Here is an 8,358-nt window from a genome sequence, read left to right as displayed (position 1 = left end):
ACAAAAACAAAATGGCTACTACATGAACTCCATTTGTTTTGTGAAAGAATTGCCAAATTTGTCAACTCAGATGTCACCACCGTAATATTTTCTGTATGACTTTCAACGTGAAGTCATCACATTTTTGTGGTTTTCAAGTCATTTTTGATTATATTAAATATAAAATATTGTTTAATTTTTCTAATAATGTATAAATACTAAATATGTGACCTGACAGCGTATATTGCTTTTGTGGATTGATAGTCATCACTTCTAGCAGAGTTAGGGTTGAGGGAACATAAGATTCAGGGAACATAAGGCTGATTTGTGTTCCAATGATATATCAAAATACTTAAATGTGAATCTTGAATAAAAGCTCTATAAACAACATACTCATCGTTTGTTGTGTTTGTTTTAATACAGTAATTGATTGATTCAATGTATTAGATCGTTAAAATGACTACAAATTCAGGTTTTCGTCACCACCGTCAGATGTTTCAACTCTGACAGGTCTGTCACCTCCGTCAGATGAATATTTTGATAATATTTCATTATATTTGTTGTGGAATGGTCACATGTGAAAGTGTAATCTGTCTGCTAACATGAGAATGTGTTTTGAAATGTCAAAAGCATCTTGATTGCTGTTAAAAATAAAGTTAAAATTATATTACACAATCCAAGGTAAAATTTTGATAAAAAAGAGAAAGGTTGGGAGGTTGCATCAGCTCAATAGCTTAGTAAATATAAGATACATACAGGGCCGTCCTTAGGGGGGTGCAACTGGTGCGAGGAGGCCCCCCCGCTCTTGAGGGGGCCCCACGGCAAATGGACCGAGAGGGAATACACCACCCCCCCAACCCCCGCCCCAACACCTCCGGAACGCGATTGCGAACGGACCGAAAGGGAACCCAATACCCCCCATTCCAAGTGAAATTCCAAGTGCAAAGTGCAGTAAAAAAGCGAGTTATTCATTGTTGAAGAGCATCATTAAAGCGTTTCATCTTTTATTTCTCTGCTCTTAGCTCATCTAAAAATCCTTTACATGATTTTTGATCTGAGCTGTTCCCCGTACAGCGAGCAGAAATAATCAAGATACTGAGATGAGGGGGGGGGGAATACATTGAATGCACTTCTACTAACAATTTGTTAACAGTTCAGACAACTGAAATATTGAAAGCAAGACTACAATGCATCATTTTGCTGCATGATTCTTTTCCTTCAGAAAACAATGAAACAAATATGACCTTTTTCCCCCTAATTTTATGAGAAATTTTATAAAAGATTTGAATGATATTCAAACAAAATTTTATTGCAAATAAATCTCTTTATGTCTTACCAAATGTTGTTCAACTTGAGTTCAGTTCAACTTGATTTCCCAGGACAGTAAACAATGGGGTTTTAGCTAAATATGTACAGTCAAGACTTCCAACTTTACTGATGGGTCCCTCAAATGGATCTGTGAACAGATGAGACATTATTATACATATATATTATTATAATTATATATATATATTATCTTCCACTTCTACTTATTCATAATATATAGAAGTCCAGCTGTTTCCTGAAGATCAAATTGGTGAAGTACCCTTGTGTTATTGCTGTTGGTATAGATGAAAACAGACTCACCCGTTGTGTCGTTCCCTTGTTGTCTGGCAGCATAGGCCACAAAGGCCCACTCTGCCATTTTGAAAACCCTGGAGATCAAAAAATTCGAAATTGAATCATGGTTAATGTCAAATCCCATTCTCATTTTCAATGAAATGTGACCAGAAATAGTAAATATTGCAGTGGTTGTACCTGTTACAACATTTGTGATGGTTGGTGGTTGGCCCTTCCTTTGCTTTTTATGTCTCCTTTTGTGGTTAAAATCACATTCATCAAACGGGCAGCTCATCATCATAAAGATTTTCCTTGTAACTTTCTGATGTGAAGTGAATTAAGGTTAGCTGGGAGGTACAGGAAGTGCACCCAAATCTGCATGTGAAATTATGGGCTTTAACTGCTGGTATGAAAGCACACGTCCATGCATACTCTACATTTGCACCCATGCACACACAGGGGCACATGGATACTCAGAATTAAAAAGGTAAGACCTTAGTTCGAGGTTAATCTTCCTTAGATAAGTAGTGCTTTTAGTGTCACGTTCCAATTGAAATTGCTTAGCCCCCTTAGGCTTAAATGGGGGAATTGCAATTGACTTGCCCTTATTTGTAGACTTCTAAGTGACTTTTAAACTTTCGATCCTGTCTAGTAGCCTACAATAAAACATATTTAATTGAAAGTTATTTTCTTTTAAGTGGATTTTGTCTGGCTGTCTTAGGGATTTCAGTGCAATTTCTTTATGTTTTACTTTCTTTCAAGTGAAACATGGGAAACGTGTAAAATTGAAATAAGAGACAAGACCATTTGAAACAAGATAATGGACTCTTTTCACATTTCCAGGTTTGGAACACAGACGTAGGAGACCATAGCAAATATTGTTTTTCCATTCCCATTAACTTCAGCTGCAAAAGACAAATCCACTATTGGATTTCCAAGACTTTCCAAAATAGGAAAAACATATAGAGATGGATTGTCACAGATAATTAGGATGTCAAATTTACAGTCACTTCCTCAGCAGCTGTAACATCCTTGTAGCGTGTTGACTAGTTATTGATTGATTGATTGAAATTTAATGCCAGGGGAATATAAGTACAGTCAACATTAAATATTTAAATGTAAAATATGATCATTTTAATTCTTGTAATATGTCTAATAATGAAAGACCCAAAACAAAATATTTATTTTGCTGCTTTTTTTATTTTCATCAAAGAAAAAAATAGAACCATATTACATGCTGTACATGGGCAGGCATCTATCAAACATTTTTTTGTCATTTTTGTTTTCTTGCAAGATGGCTAAAAAACTCGTAAATACATTGCCATCCAGCAGAATTGTACATTAGAATGAGGCGAGTTCTTTTCGCTGTTAGTTAATCCACACTGAGTGTCACATTCCCACAAAGAAGTGCTGTATATAGGCGCACAACCTTCTGAATAGCCAGAAGTTCCTGTGTATCTTATGTCACAGGGCCATTGAGAAAGTAATGTTAACACACACTGTCATGCAACATCCATCACTCCAAGGGAAATATCTGGAAGCAGAATCATCAAGATACGGTGAGGGTAAACAAGGAATATAAAAAGTCCCATTGTCATCGTTTTTCCCCATGTTGGAGTCAGAATGTTTGCTCTGAGATCTGGTGTGCAATTTATGCAGGAGCCACAGAGGACACTTCTGTCTTGGATGTGGACACCTCGGAGCCATCATCCACCTTCTTTCCAAAGAGCTGCATGATGCATACACGGAACTGCAAAGAAAGACAAATCAGGATTATTTTGCGAAGTTTTCTCAATGTGCTCAAGGTCTGAGCTCTGTTAAACAGTATTGGCCTACCTGTCGGTTCATGAAGACATAAATGATGGGGTTGTAGATGGTGGCGCTCTTGGCAAAGTAGGCAGGCATGGCTGCTGCCAGTGGGTGGAAGGCATAGCCTGGGTTTGCAGCAGCAAAGCTGGCGAAGAACGTGTAAGGTCCCCAGCAAAGACAGTAGGCCAGGATCATGACAACCACCATTCTGGACACTTCCTTCTCTGCTTTCTGTGTGGACTCAGAATCCTTCTGCTGCTGGGCGACCTGTTGGAAAGAAATGATAGATGCTTAGTGCCTTTTTACAAACTGGAAAAACTTCTGAAAGCAGTCCAGGAGACAACTTACAGCATGAATGGCCAGCCACACAGCAATGTAGCAGAGAATGATAATGGCCAGAGGGATGATACAGCAGGTGATCATCAGGACAATCATGTAGGACTGGACGCCAGGGTCCTTGCTTCCACTGAAGACATCAGGCCCGCAGGAGGTCTTTAGACTGTGAGGCCAGAATCTGTGAGAAGATAATGGATCGGAAGATCCACATTTTAGCTTGTGTGGAACTTACATGCTTGTCGTACCAGCCAAAGAATTCAATAATTTTATGTTGAATGAATATACAGCTAGCCGTCAAATGTCTTCATTTAGATGATTTAATAATGGATTTTACCTGCTCCAGCCAAAGATGGGAGGTGCACACCAGAAAGCAGACCAAACCCATAGAAGATGATACCAGCAGATGCCCATTTAGCATCAAACTTGACATTTCCAAATGGTTTGCAGACGACCACCCATCTTTCCCAAGAGATGATCGTCAAAGACCACAGACCAGCGATACCTGTTGATTGTGTTGTTAGATACTATGAAAAACCTGACAAAGTTTCAAAAATGTCAAATATTAAACTTTGATCCAATGCATTTATCTGTAGTTGTGAACAATTATGTCTTTGGGCAGTAACTTACCACATACAGACACGGTGTAGCCTTCAAAAACACACATGGGGTGTCCGAGGATAAAGTAGCCGAAAATCTGGTTGATGACACTGATGGTGCTGGCCAAAAGAGTCTCTCCTAGATCAGCTATAGCGAGGTTGACCAGGATCCAGTTAAGAGGGTGACGGAGCTTCTTAAATCTGGCTGTGGCCACCAGCACCAGGCCATTGGTGAAGGTCGAGGCAATGACCACAAAGAACATCCATAATGTTGCTACGTTGTACACCCATCGAGGGGCAATGTGGTAGTTGGGTCCCTCAAAGGGATCTGGAAATGAGAAATAAAGAGCAGTGATATCACCTTGAAGGAGTTCTCACTTAATAGCCATTGTAACCAACTCTCATTTTTCTAAAGCTTCATATTTATCAGTCTGAAATTGTTCTTTGTCCTGTATGTTCCTTCTGGCAGGTCAAAAAACAAACATTTGAAGTTTAAGACTGACTATAAAAATGTCCTTTCCTATTACTTTGTCACTATTTTGAAACAGTTTAAAGCCCACAAAGACTTTCACATGGCTTTATCGTTAACAGAATATCTTTGTTTTTCAAATTACAATAATGTGTTGAGAAATTATACAGAAACAAATACTAAAGACTCACTCCTGGTGTTATTGCTGTTGGTATATACAAACATTGTTTCCCTCGTCGTTTCATCTCCCCTTCGCCTGGCTGCGAAGATTGCGTCTCCCCACTGCTCTGCCATTGTTGGCCGTTGTTGTGTAGCCCAAGCCTGTAGTTACCTGGCTGTTGTAAAGGTCTGGGCCTTTATGTTTGTACTATCTGCTGTCTCTGGCCGACTCGCACCAACAGACTTCGGGCTCCTGTCAAAGTGCTTTTATATGCGAAAAAGGAGAATGCCCTGGCTTACAGGTTGGAGAATTTTTGAGGTCAAAACAGGTATCAGGAGCAGAACCAAGACTCATTCATTAGACTTACAGGAGGCCTAAGCTACTGTTCCTTCCTAGGATTGTTGAAGCCATCACAGGTAAACCAAAACAGTGTGCGGTGACATTTGGCATGACCGAGACAGGAGTGATTTTAAGGTGACAGCGCCCTTTGATGCTTTCTAAGTTTTAAGTTTAGGTCACAGATCACTTTTACCCTTGATTGAAACTTCTTGGACAGTGTGTCAAGAGTGACTTTTATTAAACATGCATAAGATAATTATTGCAAGTAAAAACATGGCATTTTCTGAAACAAAAACAGCATTAGAGTGCCCTGGCTTGTAAAAATATCAGAATCCTCTCTGGTGCTCAGTAGAACTCTGCTTTTTAGGTTTCAAAAAATGCATAGAAAGGTTCCATTATGGGTTTTACAATAAAAAATAAAGTTTAAAAAAATGAAATGGCAATAAAGAAATAAAACAGGATTCTAGAGTTATAGCATGTTTTTTGTATAATGGCCCCTGCTGCCTACTGCAGGAGTAAAGAATCTTTACATTATTTTAAGTTGTAGATTGTATTAATTGGCGCATTGCACAACTACTGCTCATTTGCACATTCATTCCTTATATACTGCATAGAATCTATTACGTAGCTTCTATTCTATTATATTCCGCACCCACACGCACACAAACACACATGCAACATTCAGCACAAAAATGTTTTTAGGTGTATGTGGATCTTAATATCATTAAAGAAGCTGTAATTACTTTTTCCAAATTTCAAAGATTTTAGGCCGTTTCAATATATACTGCAGGTTCACCTAAGTCATAAATAATGTTAATATGACTGCACAACTTGACTGAATACTTTATAGAGTATATTTAAGTCTTAATAAAGGACATGAACATTTTCTCAATTATATCAGTGTCATTTTGGTATCGGGGCATTTTAACGAGTACGAGTACGAGTACAGGAGGCCAGTATCGGGCCCGATACCGATACCAGTATCGGTATCGGTGCATCCCTAGTTTTTAGGTGTATGTGGATCTTAATATCATTAAAGAAGCTGTAATTACTTTTTCCAAATTTCAAAGATTTTAGGCCGTTTCAATATATACTGCAGGTTCACCTAAGTCATAAATAATGTTAATATGACTGCACAACTTGACTGAATACTTTATAGAGTATATTTAAGTCTTAATAAAGGACATGAACATTTTCTCAATTATATCAGTGTCATTGTAAACACAGTTCCACACAGTTTATGCCCAACAACTCTTAATCATTACTCTTTCGTGCCAATTCAAAACAATTTCAATCATACTCATCATGTTTTGTGCAGGGTAAGTCAGACATCTAGGTTACAGTCCAAGTCCAAATCAGCTTATTGGGACAACTGGGGTACCCAGGTACCCTCCTCACAGGATCCTAATTAGTATTGACAAGGATGCCGCCCAAACCTTCCTAATCCCACTGGATTGATGGTTCAGTTTAGGGAAAGCAGGGTTTATCTGAAAATCTTGCTGAGGTCAGTTTTAATCTCTCCCTGTTTCTGACCATAGGCATTTTCTTTCTTTCTTTTTCAGTCATCTGCTTCTCCTTCTATTGTGGCAAAGTTGAGCAGGAGGAAGTGAACGCTAGGACATGAACAGACCAAACCAGGATGAGGATGGAGCCAACACAAAGACAAGAGCAGTCTGTAAACCTTTTTTTTTTTTTTTTACTCTACCAGTTGTTTCCTTGTTTTTAAGAATTGTACTGATATGTATGTTATTCAGATCAGGTATTTGTTCATTATGATCTTTTAGACTTTCTTTAAACGTGGACTTAATGGAATTAATATCTATGCTTTGGTGGGATTAAGAATCAAGGGTCACTATTGTGATGTTTTGTTGCTATCAGAGTGTAAATCACAGATATTCAGTGATGTAGTTGAAAAGGATGTTTTTCAGAAACAGATGGATCAGACAGCACTCAGTCAGTCGTATGTCTGGAATTCCGCTAGTTCTGAACTATTCGTGATTGGCAAAAGTTCACTACTAGCAGAACTCGGATATACAACTGAATTCTCAACGAAAGCTCAAGAATAGTTTGGTCTCACATGGCCTGCCATTGGACAACTGCTATATTCATGGTATATAGTGCTGAATGTGTATTTTTAAAAAATACATTTGAATGAAATTAATCCATACGATAGATGTTAATCTAACATGGGCAAAACTTTGCTTTTACTGCTCATTGGTTCTCTAACATCATTTGTGGTTTAATTTCTAGATGAACTACCAAGTTGCTCTTGCTCTTGATTTGACTGTGTTAGGCTGGTTTGAAAATTGAAAAAGCTAACTTCACATTCGTTCTTTGCACTTTTCTCTTGATTTGGAAGTGATCTACTTATTGGATGAAGTACAAGAAGTTAAGGTGAGTATAAAGCATGCATACACAAATCAGTGACGTGAGCAATGACACATTGAAAACCACTGTACATAAATTCTCATGATTAATTATTAGTTCAATAATTAAAAAATCATGAAATATTAGTGCAGCAATTCAATGCAAAGCAGTTTAGCATACCAGATAATACTCTGACTTTATTTTTCAGACCATCCTTGGATGTGTTACTCCATTACTCATAACCGAAGGGCTACGGACTTGATTACAACCAGATATATGAGATACTTCTCTGTTTTCATGTTTTAGTTGTGGTAAAATGGTGTGCTCACTACATCAGTCTGTTTAAAACAGGAAGAAAAAAGACAAATGTAATATATTTAATATATAAACCTCAATTCTAATTCTATTCTTTAAAAAAAAAAAAAAAACACTTGTCCCTTTTAGACTTGCACTGTATTAATTTGCTGCTTGTTTTCTTTATAAAAAAAAACGAACACTAGCTTTCTAATCTTTTTGTATTCTATCTGTTTTCTTTTCATTTATTATACAATTAACAAAAGCAAGAAATACCTCTAACACTAGCTTGCTCTATTCTTTTTCTATTCTATGTTTTCTTTTTATTTATTATATTATTTAAAAATCCTTGTGTGCTGCGTTAAGCTAACTGAGACTTGTTATAGCACTTGCATATCATTGCTCTTTTG

General features: G+C 37.5%; 1 long non-coding RNA gene and 1 pseudogene across 1 annotated transcript; one reads left to right on the top strand and one right to left on the bottom strand.

Moving 5' to 3' along the window:
* Window positions 1-3,028: 3,028 nt before the first annotated feature.
* LOC107727800 (red-sensitive opsin-like) lies at window positions 3,029-5,200 on the bottom strand (annotated as a pseudogene).
* A 2,018-nt stretch (window positions 5,201-7,218) lies between these two features.
* Window positions 7,219-8,059, top strand: LOC107727802 (uncharacterized). The gene is made up of 3 exons (XR_001638396.1): window positions 7,219-7,397; window positions 7,647-7,681; window positions 7,863-8,059. It is a non-coding gene; the product is annotated as an uncharacterized LOC107727802 (long non-coding RNA).
* Window positions 8,060-8,358: the final 299 nt, after the last annotated feature.

The sequence above is a fragment of the Sinocyclocheilus rhinocerous genome, unplaced genomic scaffold, assembly GCF_001515625.1.
Source record: "Sinocyclocheilus rhinocerous isolate Xijiao unplaced genomic scaffold, SAMN03320098_v1.1 scaffold576, whole genome shotgun sequence".
Lineage (NCBI taxonomy): Eukaryota > Metazoa > Chordata > Actinopteri > Cypriniformes > Cyprinidae > Sinocyclocheilus > Sinocyclocheilus rhinocerous.
Note: the sequence above shows the minus strand (reverse complement) of the source record. Positions and strands in the feature narration are given on the sequence as shown.